Genomic DNA, 17,020 nt, shown 5'->3' on the forward strand with positions numbered 1-17,020 from the left:
GAAAATGCTGCATTTGGACGAAAGGACTTTAATATTGATTAATAAGGATTATTTTCTGTTTTTCATAATTATTCATTTTTGTATGTGCATTTTTTATCACTCGAATATTAAAGAAATTTTACATAATCATGCTTCCTCGCGTTCATCGTGACAATATTCCTATATTGGTATCTTTTGTTACTATTTTTTTGTATTGAATTATTTTTCCATGCCTTTCCCAATTCATGCATGAATTTTGTTTCATCCTCTTCATTAATTTTTGTAGCAGATGGCTCTAAACAAGAAAACTTATTTTATGACCATCCTGTATTTTTTCTCTAAATGCATATCTATAATAGATAAACTTGTTAAGAATTTGGTAATTTTTAACTTACGAATAGCATCTAGAATCATCACAAATGTTTTTAGGCTCAATAATTTCTTTTAAAGTTTTACCAATCCATCTAATTTGATAAAAGGACTTAATCTGCTAGTCATGAAATTTCTTCTTCAAAATTGTAACAATTTTGCCTTTATTAACCTCACCAATTATAGATTATTGCCACAATTCTTTAGAAATTCATTTGAACTTTAGAATGGAGTTATTGATTCGTTAGGTTAAATAAAATTTGAAGTTAAACCGGAGCTATTTGAAGTCAGATTTCATAATTTTAAGCGTTAATCTTTCAAAGAGCAGCATTGGTTAGACATTTGACTTCGACAAATTTAATTTGAACGAGAATCTCATAAGTGTCTGTACTTTGATAAAATCGAGTCTGAAAGGGTTGATTCCTTGGGGAGTGAGAGATTCTTACCTTTCTATGTCCTCAAATTTATTCAAGAACAAAATATGGGAGTCATTCGGTCAGCATTTGAATGTATGATTCTGTCTTTCTAGATTATCATATATTGAATTTGCATATTGATTAATTTAAACCTGCTTCAACGATGGCAGTTATTTATAATATAAATAATAATAAGATATTGATGAAAAGGCGCATTTGAACAATAGATTTCGAAAACTTTGATGAATTATAATTATTTTAAAATTATTTATAATTTGCAGAAGATAATAATTATTATTTTAAGTTCAGTGTTCACAATTAGTTTTTGATTACATAGGCTTGCACAATACGACGTTTTGTAAAATAATAAATTGATATGTAATTGTGTATATGCATAAAGAATAAACATCAAGCATTAAAATGGATTTCAATTCTTTCTTAAATTTTATGCTTTGGTACAAAGTTGATTCTCCATAAATCTTGGTTAAACTTTTATTGAAGTAGTATTTTAGCTAGTTTGTTAAATAATTCTCTGATGAATCTCCTCAGTTTTTGTTTATTTTCATATTTTCTTTTCTTTCCCTGGTTGAAGGTTTTATCTTTGTACAAATATTTCTTATAATGATATATAGTGACATAAATAAAATTCAAGTAATAAATTATATACAGATGTTGTTCCCCCCCCTTCAAGAAAGATTTTATAAACTTTTTTTGAATTTATTTTTCAATTGATTATAAATTTTGTATCATTTTTTACAAGCATATTTACAAAATAGAGAGTTTGGAATAAAAAATTTCCGGACCAAAGAAAGTTATTTTGTTAAAGATTAAAAAAAGGGGAAAATGAGGAAATTCATATCGAGCGCAAGTGGTTTTCCGAAAAAATGCACTTTCGTAATTTAAATAATATAAATTTGAAGGAAAAAAAACCCCCAAGAAGTCTGTTAGAAAAAAAAAACACATAGATCCAGTTACGCAATTAGTAATTAATTCTGATGTAAGCATTTTTAAATATTACATTACATCTTCGCTAAATCTTACAGAAAAAAATTTAATTATCTATGTGAGTTGTGTACAAATTTCAATGTTCTAATTTTTTTATTCTTAAATTCACCTTAGCTAATTTTCTATTTTTTATTTTTAAAAAACTAAATTTCAGTGTAAATTTATGGCTGGAGACCTCATTACGTTGCTTCCTGGTATATGATGAGAATAATAAGCTATCTGCTTTTTAAATTTTCATCCCACATTTAAAGTATGATATTTGATTATCGAAAACAGATTCTATGCGTGTCAAGTTTATACTATGTAGGATGGATCCTTGGAGGAATCGAGTTTTTAAAGTAAAATCCTTCAATCGCACAACCGAGCCTGCCATTCCTTGCGTATCATCGAAAGGAATTACCATAAAAATCTATATTTTTTTAACAAAAATCTGCATTTCTTTGATGCTGAAATTCAAAAGAATTTATTCTCATTCTCATAATACTTAGCAATATGATCTTCGATATGATATTCAATGATGAAGGGAGAGGTCTTAATAAATATGTTCATATTGTAGGGAAATATTTAAAAAACTGTAAATGAGCACAAACTTGTTATTTGCAAAATGTTCTGTTTAAGGCTCATATGATGGTTTCTGCTGTAGCAAATATTTTCTTAATAGTTGTTAATGCTTTTTTTTAGTAAACTGAAGATCCAAAAAAATTGATACAGGTATTCATATGCAAATAAAGGAATTATGCGATCAATCAGCGTAACATGATGGATGCACTTATATAATATAACAAGTGTCTGGCAAACTCATAGATCGGTTCTTGCATCTACAATGGCAGGTAGCCTGAGTCCTGGTATAGGGGTAGTGCGTTTTTCCCCATGACCTGAACCGGGTTCGAGTCCCGGTTCGGCCATGGTTGTTCTTCATTTGCTCTATCTGTGAGATGTGTGAATGTGTCTCCCTGTAAAAAGGGGTTGTGCAAGCGAATGTGATGCGTGAGTAGCTAAGACGTACTGTTGGCACTACTAAAACAAGAGATGCTCCCTTGGCTTAAAATCGCTGACTTCCTTAGTGAGCTTGTCCATGGAAAGTGCCATTATAAACAATAATGGCAGGTTACCAAGTGTAAAATGTTTCAGAACGTGGCGTTAAAGTCAATAAGCTAGAGATAGGAGAAAATCTCTTCGAAGTTAGAGATGGAATTCAATTTTTCGAAAATGAAAATTTCATGAATATACGGTTAATATCGAATATCTGATAAAAAATTAAATTTCAGACATCGGTGCGGCCGGAAAAAAGTACCTTAATGAAAAATTTCTTAAATGAGATAGACGTGCCACAATTTCTCAAATTGCAGTGGATTTTAGTGTTGGGACATCAATCAGTATCAGCGGGTGAACAATTCAATGGACCATCAGTGATTATGGTCCTTTAGAGCCTAACCCCATTCGTGTACCATTTTGATTTCACGGCACCAAGCTTTAAGTATTGTCTCAAACTGACAACACCTTAATGGGCTATTGATGACTCTAACTACCTTGCATTGCCCTGATTGATGAATCTTCCTTCCAGTTGTACTAAGTGGATAGACATATATGAGTACAGAGACAACCCAATAAATCTATGTATTTTACATGCCAGTAATTCTGGTGGTCAATCTGGCGGAACCTTTGGGATGATATGGGGTGCGTGCAGTTAGCGTGTTTTGGAATCACTGTTACACCAAGAGACGAATCTGACAATTAATATGCACATAAACATCCTGTCCATTCACCTACACTCATCCATGTTAATTGTACATTCCGAATGATTTCGACAATTCTATCACGGCAGTGCAATAACCTATATGTCGAAAAATGTTCCAAGTGGTTCCAGAAACACTCTTTTTATTTTAGATACTTCCATTAAACACTAAAGAATATCCCCAGACATGAACATCTCTGCCTTACAATCATGCCTTACAATGTGGTGTTTAGAAGAGATCTCCACTATATCAAGTACTATAAATTTGTTTTCTGGTTATGTGAATTGCCTCGAATGTATCTTCAGATATGACTCGAGTCCGTACCATGTCATTTGACTGTACTTTTGCTGTTTTGTATATGCTCTACAAGTTTTTCTATTTCTTAAATGTATATTTTAGTGAGTTTTTCACATATATTATAAGTATCAGATTTCAGTTTTTGAGTTAAAAAGATTTTGATATTATTTTTAAAAACGAAATGGAAATCTTCATAGTTTTTGAACCATAACCGATATATGCATATACAGAAAAAGCCGAATAAAATTTATTCTATTTTCACTTCAATTTATTTAGTATTTAATGAAATATTTATATTCACATTTTGCATCAAACTGAAAGTATATGTGGTATTATTCGACAAAATAATTATAATGCACTATCAATAGTTTTTTGAGATGTTAATACATTAAAATTGATATTAATACTATGTTAAAATTTTTGGATTTATTTTTGATATGCATTCTTAACTTGTATATAAGCACTGATTTTGATGCTTTTTATTTACTATAGAAATCACCTCATGCTTTCTTTTTAAGATTGTTTTTTATCGAATTTTTGTGGAAGTTTTGTTTTTAACAATGGAATAATTTCATTTTAATGATTTAATGTTACCTGAAATATTGAAGAAAGTGATTATAACCAGAAACATATCAAGCAAAATGCAAAAATATATCATAGTTTCTATCAATATTAAGTTATATCATATTAACATATCATACTTCCATTTCAATAATTGTAATTTTGGTTTGAGTGGCATCTGTAGAAAAGGGCATTCAATATACGTACACCTAACTCCTTTCTTAGCTTTGTAAGGAAACTTTTAATCAAAACAATATTTGGAATTGTTTTCTACTTCCTGTTTACTCACCTGTCTGTCGCAAAACACGGAAATCTCTATAAATGATATTCGATTTGTTTGGCTTCAGTCTGGTCCAGTCTTGTTTTTCTTCGTCTACCCACGGGCCCACAGCCCCATCGCTTTTGTATGAATTTCATTATTTTGCTAGCCATGACGAGTTTTAGCCTACTTAGTGGCACCAAATTTTTTGATTAATTTTCTTGAACTGCATCATACAAAAACATATAACGCCCATATACTCATGAAGTATTGTAATTCTTTAAGTTTGGTAAAAATATTTATATCCTTAGAAGTGATTGGTCAAAATAACTTGTTTACGCGTCTTAAAATTTATATTTTCTGGAGTATAGCTTTGTTTTATTTTACTTTATAAAGTCGGACTCGGTTTTATATTTCGAGAATTTAATACAATCATCTTGGATTGTGAAGGGTAAAAATTGCAATATTTTCCACAATGCTTTTTTCATATCAAATTTTAAAAAAAAGTTGTATTTTCAATTTCTTACGCTAGAATTTGGAAAATATAATTCACCTTACAGAGAAAATTAGCTAGGACTGAGAAAATTCTAATAAAAAATTTCTCACAAATTATTTTTAGTGTAAAAATGTGAAGTATTTGAAATCTTAATTTTATGTATTTATGAAAATTTTAGATTAATAAACCAATGAAATTTTCAAGAACAAAACTTCCCATCCCTCCCTCATCGTGCCTTTGAAAATGAAAATAAATTTTTAATTTTCAAAAATGTAATGGTAAATTAACAAGATAATGCGAAACTTATACACCTAAGGTTTGTTGAAATCACAGCATTAGTTTTATCTTAGATTTAATAAAATTCAAATCAAATGAAAAAATATGCTTGTGCCTGACCAGTACCGCTTACTACGTTTGGTAGATGAAGTTTTGAAATTATGTTGTGTTTATCAATGATGGAACAATATTGGTCACATGAGAAGGTATGGAATTCCTTTTAAAATTTTTTTCATCATAAATAATATTTTACTTAAATCTTTCTCATCATTGTTATAAATTCTTCTCTCACGATTAATAATAGATTTTTTTGTTAAAATTTTAATTAAAGCAAGATTATTTAAACCTATATTTGATTCCTCTAAATTCCAATCAATTTCTTGTACATTTTCATTGATATCAACGCCTTCATCAAAGATATCTTTTTTCTTTCCTCTTTTGTTCAAGTATAATTTAAATATTAAAGTAATATTTTATTTTCTAAATTTAAGGCTGTTGATGCTATAGAAATAAATTAATTAAATTAAAACTTAGAATTAATGGGCGAAACTAATAAGTAGTTCTTGAATAATAAAAGAAAAAATCGCGCTATTTTAAACTTTCATTGCATATGTCTTCTGATAAAAATCATGGCAGCAGTAAAAATTCCGTTTTAACTTGCAAAATGCAATAGTTTAATGTTACACAGTTCATTGTCAAAACAATATAGTCTTATAACTACAAGATCTTCAAAATTTGTTGTAATCAACACAGTTATTTGCCTGGAGAGATTATTGGGAGAAGTAGAAGTACGTTCCATTACTCCTTGAGTCATAATGTTCCATTCTTCCCATTGAACAATGTTTTAAAAACTAGCTTATCACTACGAACATATGTCTTTTATTGTTAACATAACTATTCATTCATAAAAGATACATTATTGATTATACAAAATATTAAAAAAATATTAAAAACATTTAAGTCAGCAACAAAGAATGGGCCTGGAAATTTACTTTTGAGATTTTAAAATTGTCTTTTATTACACAATGACTTCAATTCTTGCAAATGAAAAGATTTACAGCAACAAGTATGAAGCTATAGTAATTTCATTTGGTGGAATAGTAATAAATTAAAAAATACTTCTTTCAAGAATTCTTCATTAATTCATTATTTTAGTTGTCACGTCTATTATTTTATCCCTCCCTAATCTTTCCTATTAATAAAGTAAAATCATGCTATTAAAATACAAATCAATTCAATTGAATCAAAGAAATATTAAAAAATTGTCAATAATACTGCACAAAGTAAGCTATTTAAATTCAAAACAAAAAAGAAAAAATAGGAATTAAAAGTTTTTCAAAACTATGCGGTACTTTTTTTATGTAATCATATGGTTTATTTAAAGACAAGCATATTAAAATTTTATGAAAATAGCCAAAATTTAAAATGTTGATTTCAAGTAACGATTATTGCCTTTTTTGGTATTTGTAAAATCATAGAAATTGCATAAGATTCTTATCAAAAAGTTAGAAATCACTAAAGGAGACATCTCTCTCTTTAAATCTTTAAATGCAAAATACCTAGGCTATGTTAATCTGACTTCAGGTTCTGACGTTGTGGCATTCCAAAAATGGGAAAAAATCGTAATTTTTCTTAATTTCTTAACAAAGCACACTGTCACCAAGAAATAAAGATGCAGTTACAAGAATAAAAATGATTATTACTTTTCTTGGTTAACCATTTCTGATTACATTCGTATATGATCCACAGAGAAAATTTTGAAGCAGCCCAAGTTTTTTCCCACGAGATTTTGATAAAACAATGCGCTTTTGAGCCGAAAGAAACCCGTTTTAGAATTATACCTTTTTAATTATCAGTTTTCTGTTTGGGAATATGATAATTCAAAAACGGAATGAATTAAGTTGATTAAATCTGTCATGTGGTTTTTTTTTCAGCAAGGTTGTTGATTGATATCAAATTTTTAACCAAATCAGTCGATAGACTTGTCTATATTAATAATCCTATAAACAAGATACATGAACTGTAATATATAGTATGAATACCAAAGGCAACCATGCAGCGGCAAAACCCATATGTATCCAATTTTAAAAGAAATTTGTCTGTTTATTTCATGAAAATAAGCAAAAAAAAGTGAGTATATTTTCGATTTTTTTTTGTTTCTTTATAAACAGCAGTTGATCACTATCAATTTAAGTAAAAAAAAATTAATAGAGGAAATTGGATTTTCCTTTATTTTTATAAAGTTATTGATGACAAGTATACATATTAGTTAGAATCTAGCTTTTTCCATATTTTAGAGTCATGGGAAATCTGCTATAGCACAAACTGTTATATTGAGATTTTATTCAATTTGATTGAAACAATTTTTGTAGTTAATTTACTGTATCTGAAAAAAAATATCTGATGCCACTGAGTCAAAGTGTAATTTCTATGCAGCTTCTAAAGAATGCATTTAATCCAGGACGTCTCCCATAAGTGACAAACGCAGTTGGTGGTTTTTACAAAGCATCAATCCTACTCCAATGAACATGGAAATTAAATGCAAATGGAATGATTTGATTAAATTCTTTTTTTCATTTGTTCGCCACAACTCCATTTTCATATATTTTCATTCACAATATTTGTTGGATGAAATAAAAGTTATAGTGCGTGTTGTTATTTAAAATGAATCTTCGAATACAATATTAATTTAATCTTATATGGCAGAGAAATATCGAATAAATTTTCTTTATTTGAATTATAATTCCAAAAATAGCTTAAAGTTCAAAATAAATTGGTTTTAATAATAAAATTTGATTTAAAATCTACTTTACCTGGGATTAAATTTGCTATTTTATTAGTGTTCCTTTTACAGAATGTTTTGTTAAGTATCGTTTTCGCAATTAATACTATAGAAATATTTAAAAGAATTTATTAATATTGAATTTATAATGTCAGGACAAATAAGCATCATGGTAAGAAATGGGAACAACGTACAGAAACTATTTCCCAAATCGAAGAATATAATAGAAAGTTTTAAGTAAAACATAGTTTGAGTGCATTTATTACTTATAAGAGTTATAGAGCATGTAATGTAAGTAAATGAAATATGGAATAATGAAATACAATTTTGGTCCTTTTTATTTTAACTTTCTTCTTAGAAGAGCAGAATAAAGTGTCAACGTTTTCATGTTCTTTTCTGCTTCCAGAAAGACCGGAGAGTTTTGAATTAAAAGAAATCTTCTGCAAATATTGTAAAAAAATATGTGAGGCAAGGAAATTCTTTGAAATAAAAATATAGAAAAAGAAAAATTGAATTAAAGTTGTGAAAGTTGTTTTCTCAGAAGAATTCAATTTGCTGCTATTGATATATTTTATATGAAATAAGCTATTGCTGTGCAAGGCATATTCTTCAACATTTTGCTTTTGTACTTGGAAGACAAACAAATATGCAAAAGAAAGGTTATTCTCTTTCATAAGCGCAAAATAAATTTATTCGCTCTAACAGAATTCAACATTTTAGGAAAACATTACGCACCAAATAATAAAAAATAAGATGAGACGTTGAAAAATAATAAATGTGATGGAAAACTCTCAAGTGTTTATCCAGGAAACTTGTATTTTGAAAGAATTAGCATTTTACAAAGTTTCTTCTGCTTTACTATTTTATTTATTTCTCTGCTGCATTATTTTACTTATTAGCGAGTTTTGATGGATGAATAATTTATTAAAATGAATCAATAAACACAGCCTCAGGGAAACACAGTTGATTATCACTTATTAATTAAACAGCTGGCATTCATTTCTTAAGCGGAATATATTTAAACCCTATTGAACCAAATATAGACTAAAAAGTTATTTAAAAGTTTGAAAAATCTCATTGAAATAATAGTATATGAGCTGGAAAATTATTTTGTGTGTGTCTATCAATTTTTTACGTGATAGGCCGTTAGACCTAGAGCTACCCATTTTGTCACATACAGGGTGATCAAGAAATAACCCTGTAGCGTGTTATGTACTGGACGAAATAAAACAAAATTTAGCCACCAGATACATTAAAGTATGCGTTTCGATTTGTCTAGGAAAAAAAAAATTAGTACCCAAAGACGCCGATAGGAAAAATACTGGCGCAGTGATCGAAACCTTCATTATGTAATTTGCATATACGGGTAATTTGTGACACGATATCGATGATAAAAGGAGGGGTTGCTGGAATTCATGCCATTCTGCAAGGATTCGTCCGCAAATTACGTTGACATTTCGTGAACGTGCTTTATTAGTCAAGCTGTTTTATCAGCGAGATGAAAACGCCAGTGCTGCTCTTCGTGAATATCGGTGGTTAAAACAATTACGTAGAAGACCGATGACCATAACTAACTAACGAAGAATGATAGAAAGATTTGAAACAACAGGAATTCTTGGTGTGTAACCAGGCGAGGACGATTTCTGGTTGTGGGGCTACTTGAAAGCTTGACAGCTTTGTGTATCAAGGACATGATCCTGACATTCTTACTTTAAAAGAACAAATAACGTTACTTGTCAGACCAATAAATGCCGATATGCTGCGAGTCACCGTCGAAAACCTCGTTACCGCATGCAATTAATTACTGTAATATCAGGCTGATAGTCACCCACCTTGAGTCAAATTTTTATGCTGCTATAATAAATGGTATTTGGTGCGTTATTATTTAGTGCTTCCATTGACAGTTATTCTTTTTTCTCACATTATGCGCTTGCAGCGACAGGATTTATTCTGTCGGTGTTTTTTGGTACTATTTTTTGGCATATCGAAACCGCATACTTTAATGTGTATGGTGGCCAAATTTTGTAATATTTCATCCAGTACATAACACGCTGCAGGGCTCCGAACACCTCCTGTTATTTCTTGATCACCCTGTATATACTTAAAAAGATGGAAATAAATATCTTGGAGTAATTTTTTGAAATTTTAATTAATTAAATATTAAGTAAAATTTTGAAGTTTTTCCTTTCTCCTGTACATAATATGGTAATTATCCAGAAATTCGAACTCAAGATTTTGACGAATCTTCTCGTTTTAAATATCCCTCAGAGTCTTAAAAATACATTTCTTTGGCATACTGACTGTCTGTCTGTCTCTGAACACAATAACTCAGAATGTTTTGAGCTCGAAGGATGAAATATGGTATATCGATTTTACTCTATATTTGTAGGTTTCTATCAAATGTTGACTAGGATCCATATTCAGAAGAAGTCTGTCTAACTGCTTATTCGAGTACAAGTACAAAAGGCAAAGAGCCAGGTAGAAAAAATTTAGAATCAAATAACTCTTATCAAATTGTGAGCCAAATCCATTAAAGGGGTGATTATTTAGTGATCTGCATGTAAATGCAATGATTCATACACGGAATGACTTAAATGAATGAAATTCGATGCGTGTTCCTGTGACTACAATCGTAGTATTGTGCCAAATTTTATTTTGGGAAATGACTCACACTGGTTTCATTATTACCTTTGAAAGTGTTTCAGCACAAATAGGATTTTTACATTATCTAAAATCCCAAAAAATTATCTTTTAAATGATACTTATTTATATTATTATTTTTTTAGTGATTAGATGAATTGATTTTTACTGTAAATTTTTTTCTATTTTCAGTTAATTTAAAAATACTTTAACATATTTTGCAATATTATATTTCATTATTGAAATGAAATTTACTTCGTTATAAGCCATCTCGGATGTATTTTGAAATTTCTCTTACATGTTAAATATAGTCTTCCCCAAATTTTCAGTTTTCAGTACTATTTTGCACTATTATCTACTTATATTTAAATTTTTATTAAAATCACATTTATTAATCTTATCAGAGATAAAATTTAAAATGCCCATTCCGTGTATGTATTAAGAAACCAAAAACAGTATTTCGAGCTGACAATTGTGTTGCTAAAGTCGCAAATAAAATAATGTTAATTAATATTTTTTGGTATTTATTAATGTTGTTTTAATGATATTGATTAAAGTTGATTCAATTTTATTAAAAATTTAATCCCATCAAGTGAGAAATACACTTTTAAAAATCTGGGATATAAATGAAATCTCTTTTCAGTAGTTCTTAACAAAGCTATTTTCATGCCTAAATTTGCTTCTTGTCAATGCAATCAGTATTAATTTAAATTACCCGTGAAAATTGCAAAAGGTCTAAATTATTTCTTTCCTTTCCGATATTTCATTTTAAAGATTGCATTAAATTAAAAATAATATGACAATAGTAAACCTTGAAGAGAGGTATCCTTTTTTTGTCCAAAGTCAAATGTCTATCAAAGAGGAATTTCAATTAATGGCGTGTTCATGCTCCTTTTAATATATTGTAATACAAATTTTAACGACACGATTAAAAATTAAAGAATTTGTTAAAAAGTGTGTGAAATGGTTTTCTTTATTATAAGCAGATAAAAATATCAAAAATTAATTTTTATACTGCTTATTTATCAAAGTTTGTACCCTCTTGATATTTTTGTAAGTATATGCGATTCAGAAAACATGATTTAAATTTGAGAAAATCTATATTCTAATATATCCCAGAACGTAATTAATTTTATATTATGTTAAGGCTGTTTTTAAAAAGTAATAGCGGGTAAGTAAAAATTTTTTCCTATTTTTCAAGTAAATGTCCAATAGAAGACAAGTTAGACACCAGTGGTATTTAATTTCAACAGACATATGTTAGCCAGCAAATATATGTTTTTATTTCATTTTGTCTATATAACTTTTTTAATTAAAATAAAAGCTTTTTGTTTCTTTCATCTACTGATATGAAAAATTAGATATTATTATGAATCAACATTTACAGAGAGACTTAGCCATGAAAGTACATATCTACAATGCATTGTATATGCTAGAACTTGAAAGACTGAAAATAATCTCAGATGTGTTACGTAAATTGAATATTAAGCTTATTTTCGAATCGTTTGCATATAAATTTGGAGCAAGTTTATAAGCTAGACACCAACAAGTGGTAACTTTAAGCGGCTACTATCATTCATAGACATGTATGATCAGAATTTTGCGACAGCATAGGCGGGAACAGCAGCTGAGTCTTAAATGACCACAACTAAGAATAGTTTTATATTAACATCCCATTTAAAAGCTACATTAGAGAGATTTTGGGATGGGCCTTGTAATTTTGAGCAGCAGTCAAATGACGAGGACACACCTGAGCCGCTAACCCCTTTCAAACTTCCACATTACACCAAATGGAGGACATTTGATTCAAGATGATAGAATTAATGCGCACGTGGCGCACATACACGACGGATTCTTAGAGGACCAAGTATGATCTAGCCCCCAGACAGACATTAAAACTTGTACCCCGCGACTTATACAGATAAAAAAGTCTGTTTAGTCAGATTTGAGAACATATTTTAGCTTCGAAATAGTAGCAAATGTTGAAATAAAAACTATGGACCAGTAGCAAATAGCAAATATTCAATATAGTAGCAAATGTTCAAATAAAAACTATGGACCATATCTTCCCACGAATGGCAAAGATATATTTGATCATTGCTGATGGATATATTAGCTATTTATGTAATTTCTCGTTATGCAGAGGATCCAGTTACCAAACCCGTCCATGAAGAGAGTGTGCACAGGACAGTTTCACAATTTACAAATTTGTGTCAATTACAAAAATGTCCTCTAACCCACTTTTTAAAATTTGTATTGCTTTGTAATATACAGCAAAATATATGTTACACATCTGTATTCGCACACTGAATAGGCATCTGTATTAAAGAACAATAAAACCATTTTTCAGATGTTATTCAATAATATAAAATATGATTTCGTAACTCTTGTTGATAAAATTACTACAAAATAGGATTTCATGTCTTTATTTTATCTTTAAAGTTAATTTTTTTTATGTTTAATACTTTATTGTTTACTAGACGCCTCAGCGACCAACTAGTTCAGTGAGAATATTTATAATATTTAATTTCAGGTAAATCATTTAGATATATTTTCGTGTCTATAATTCAACCGACAAAAATTAAAGCCATATCATTTTAATTGCTTTATTTGAATTTTATTTGCAGAATCAAGAATCTTCCTAATGGAAGCAATCCCACAACATCATAGTCTTATTAAAAAAGTAACTAACCAGTTCGTTTATCTTCTAAACTTCATGATATTGTAACCATCGGCAGCAATTCCAACATCCCGAAGACAAACAGGTAACTCGGAATGACTTGACGTCCTAACAACATAGGACGGAAGTAAGGCTGAGTCCTAAGGAACATCACCGGCTTCGGTACAATCCCTTCAGTAGAAGGCACGATCCGTCATCTGTAGGAGGAGCCTAAACCCAGACCATCTCTCCACTCTCACGGGTGGCGAATACCATCCACCATATTAGAAGCATCTCATACCTATTTCTGAGCTACCATCTAGTGGCACTTGATGATACTATAACTTTACCTTTATATTTCTCTAGTAAACTATGAATCTTTTTTCTCTAGCTTTCAACAACAGAAGAAAACTATGCTGTTAAATATTAGATAAAACAATGAAAATGGTTTTTAAGGACATTAATATTCTGTAGTTGGAAAATAATTAAAAAAATATCTAAAAATTACTAAAATTCAATAAAAATACACATGACAATTAGATTGGCATCATTAAAACGACAATTTTTTTAATTTTTGGAATGGTGAAAATTTCTTTTTTTGGTAATATTTTCCGTAGGCATTGCATTAAAACGCCAAAACTGCATTGCCTTTTTTAATTAATTAAAATTTCTCTAAAATACCCTCGTGGTGCACATTCCCAACATTCGAGCTACACCTGTGCCAAATTTGTTGTTTTATCTTCAGTATAATGGAATTTGGAAAACGGAAGTTGAGAACATTATCTCCGTGAGTTTTTCTCATTTAATAAACAAAAATGTTTGCAAAGTAAGCTGAAAAAGTACGAATTTAGGGGTATTATATAAAAATACGGTCCTGACTAACGAAAGAATTAAACAAAACGATTGAAAGTTTTCTGTACACTGTGTTGTCCGGATATTTTTCTCTTATCTCCAAATTTAGAAATTTTTTTCAAAGTCTAATAATTCTCGGAAATTAAATATATTAAATATTTTTTCATATCAAAGTAACATATGTAAATTAATCGAAATAGTTAAAATATATTTATTTTATTTAGGTTTTAATGATAACGCATGAACATATAATTAACTGAAAACCTGCGTTATATTTTCATATATTGTAAAAGCTGGCCTAAATGCTTTATCATACCAATGCCTTATTTCAACGCTATCAAAATCATTACATAATAAATTGATTATATAACGATTTTATGGAAATATGATGTATATCACAAATCTATTAATATAATTTTGGAAAACAAAAACAAGAGTTTGCTTCAAAAATTTGAAATATATTTATGCGATAAATATATCCTTTTACGTAGCAAATAGAAAAATAGAAGTGTCTTTTCATATAATATAAAGCATGAAGAGATTAGATCTGGCGCAAAACGTTTCTTCAAAAGTGCTGTGTAAAATGTTTGAATAAAAAAAACTGATATATGCTAATAATTCCACCTGCATATTCTCTTAACATACATGCAAAACGGTTCCACGTATCTGTTTCAGGTCTAAGTAAAGCACAAATTCCTTTTTCAATGCATTTTGAGAGGTGTTTGTCTCAACAATACTCTGTGGAAATGTCGCATAAAAAGGAATCGTAAAATGTTTATCGAATTGAAGCTAAGAATGTAAGCACTGAATGTTGTGTTCCAAGTGTAAGTGGTTTCTAAAAGTAGCTTAAAATGTTATACCTTATAAAAGTTGAAATTTAATACTACCAATTATGTGAATTTTATGCTTTGAAATGTAGGATTTGAATGCAATCATTAATTCTTCTAAATCTTCAGAAAATGTATGTTTGATTCTTCCTAAATCCTCCATAAGAGTTGAAGTGTTTTGCTTTCAGCACTCGGTTTTCAATTTGATATATTCACATTACAAAATCACTATATTTTACCATGAATAGCATGGATCAGATATCGAATCAATTCCTGTTTTTTATTCACTTTCCTAAATCAAGAATCTTTCCTTTTGTGAAAATATGTATCCGTTTATTGATCCAAATTTTATCTATGTAGGTGTTGTGCCAAATACAAAGTATTCTTATGCATTTACTGGTTAAATGTTGTTTATTCTTATTAAATCGGAATATATGAAATATTTTTAGGATTCTATTTTTAAATATTTCAAGAATGATTTATTCAATAGTTTCAGATTTGATCTACTGCTTTTATGTTTTATTGATCCTTTCATTTTTTCAACTGCTTCGGTACGTGTTTCCAAGTGTATTTTAGATTCCAATATAAAGCTCTAAAAAGTATGTGAAAAAATATGCCAGCTTTGAAATGTCTTATCTATAATATTGAAATTCTGTTGGGAAAATCAGCAGTTTGAAGAAGACAACAAGTGTCAACAAATCTTACAGTGTGCAAGACCTTTTTCATCATAAAATACAATTACTATATACAAAGAAATAGCTTCTAATGATAAAGTAAAACTCTAATATAAAGAAACATATTTAAAATTCGGTGTATGCTTTAAGTTTAGATTTGTTCTCTTCTCTTAATTGCTTCTTCAATTGTTGATAAGAAATACATAAAGAATATATAATATATAAGACATATGTAAAATATATAATCATCGACACTTCCAGTTAAAAGCAAGCGAAACCTATAAATTATATTAAAATGTTTAAAAATAAAAAATAAGCGAATAATTTTGCAAAATGTGGCAATGGAACATTAATTAATTTATAATAAGTATAAAAATTATTTCTGTTACAATAGTGGAATTGCTTGAAAATGTCTAAGTAAGCATGTATGGGAATGCTATTAATATATTTATTTATTAGAAACCATGCCCATATTTTATTTAAAATGATTTATTTGTATATTCGCGATGAAGTTAGAGCTCTACTCTCTCCGAAATTTGTCATCTTGTTTATTCATTATATGTTAATCGTAAAAGAATTCAATGCTAAGAGTCAAAGTTTGAAAAATATAAATGTCTTTTTATTGTTCTTAAAAAGAATGCACTTACTAGTTTCATATATATATATATATATATATATATATATATATATATTGATACAGGAATACAGATTAAAAAGTCCAATATCGATTCCTCGTGCGTGACAAAAAATCCCCTGAAATTAGGCCTAAGAGATATACCATTTTAACAGAAAAGAAAAACACAAAACAATAAATTAGAAGAATACGTCCACTTATAAGCAAAAATACAATAACATAAAATAACCATATAATAACACTCAAACCAGTTATTAAAACAGAAAGGAAAGCAGATACCAGCAGCAGGCAATTTTTTTTTTAAACTTAAGTTTTCCTGTTATGTTTCCCGCGCTCTAAACTGCCCTAGATAACGCCATTCAGAAGGTAAAAAATAATTGGAGGGTCTCAACTCCATCTATTGAGTTATTTAATATGCAACGGTCTATTTTTATTTTAGGTAAAGAATTAATCCCAAATCATTCCTTGCTTAGTTAAAAAAACTAATATTGCAGTAGTTTCTGGGAAATTCATTATTAGTTAAATTTTTAATGAGTTTATTGATGCTTCAATATAGGA

This window comes from Argiope bruennichi, chromosome 2 (assembly GCF_947563725.1).
Source record: "Argiope bruennichi chromosome 2, qqArgBrue1.1, whole genome shotgun sequence".
In the NCBI taxonomy this organism is placed as follows: domain Eukaryota; kingdom Metazoa; phylum Arthropoda; class Arachnida; order Araneae; family Araneidae; genus Argiope; species Argiope bruennichi.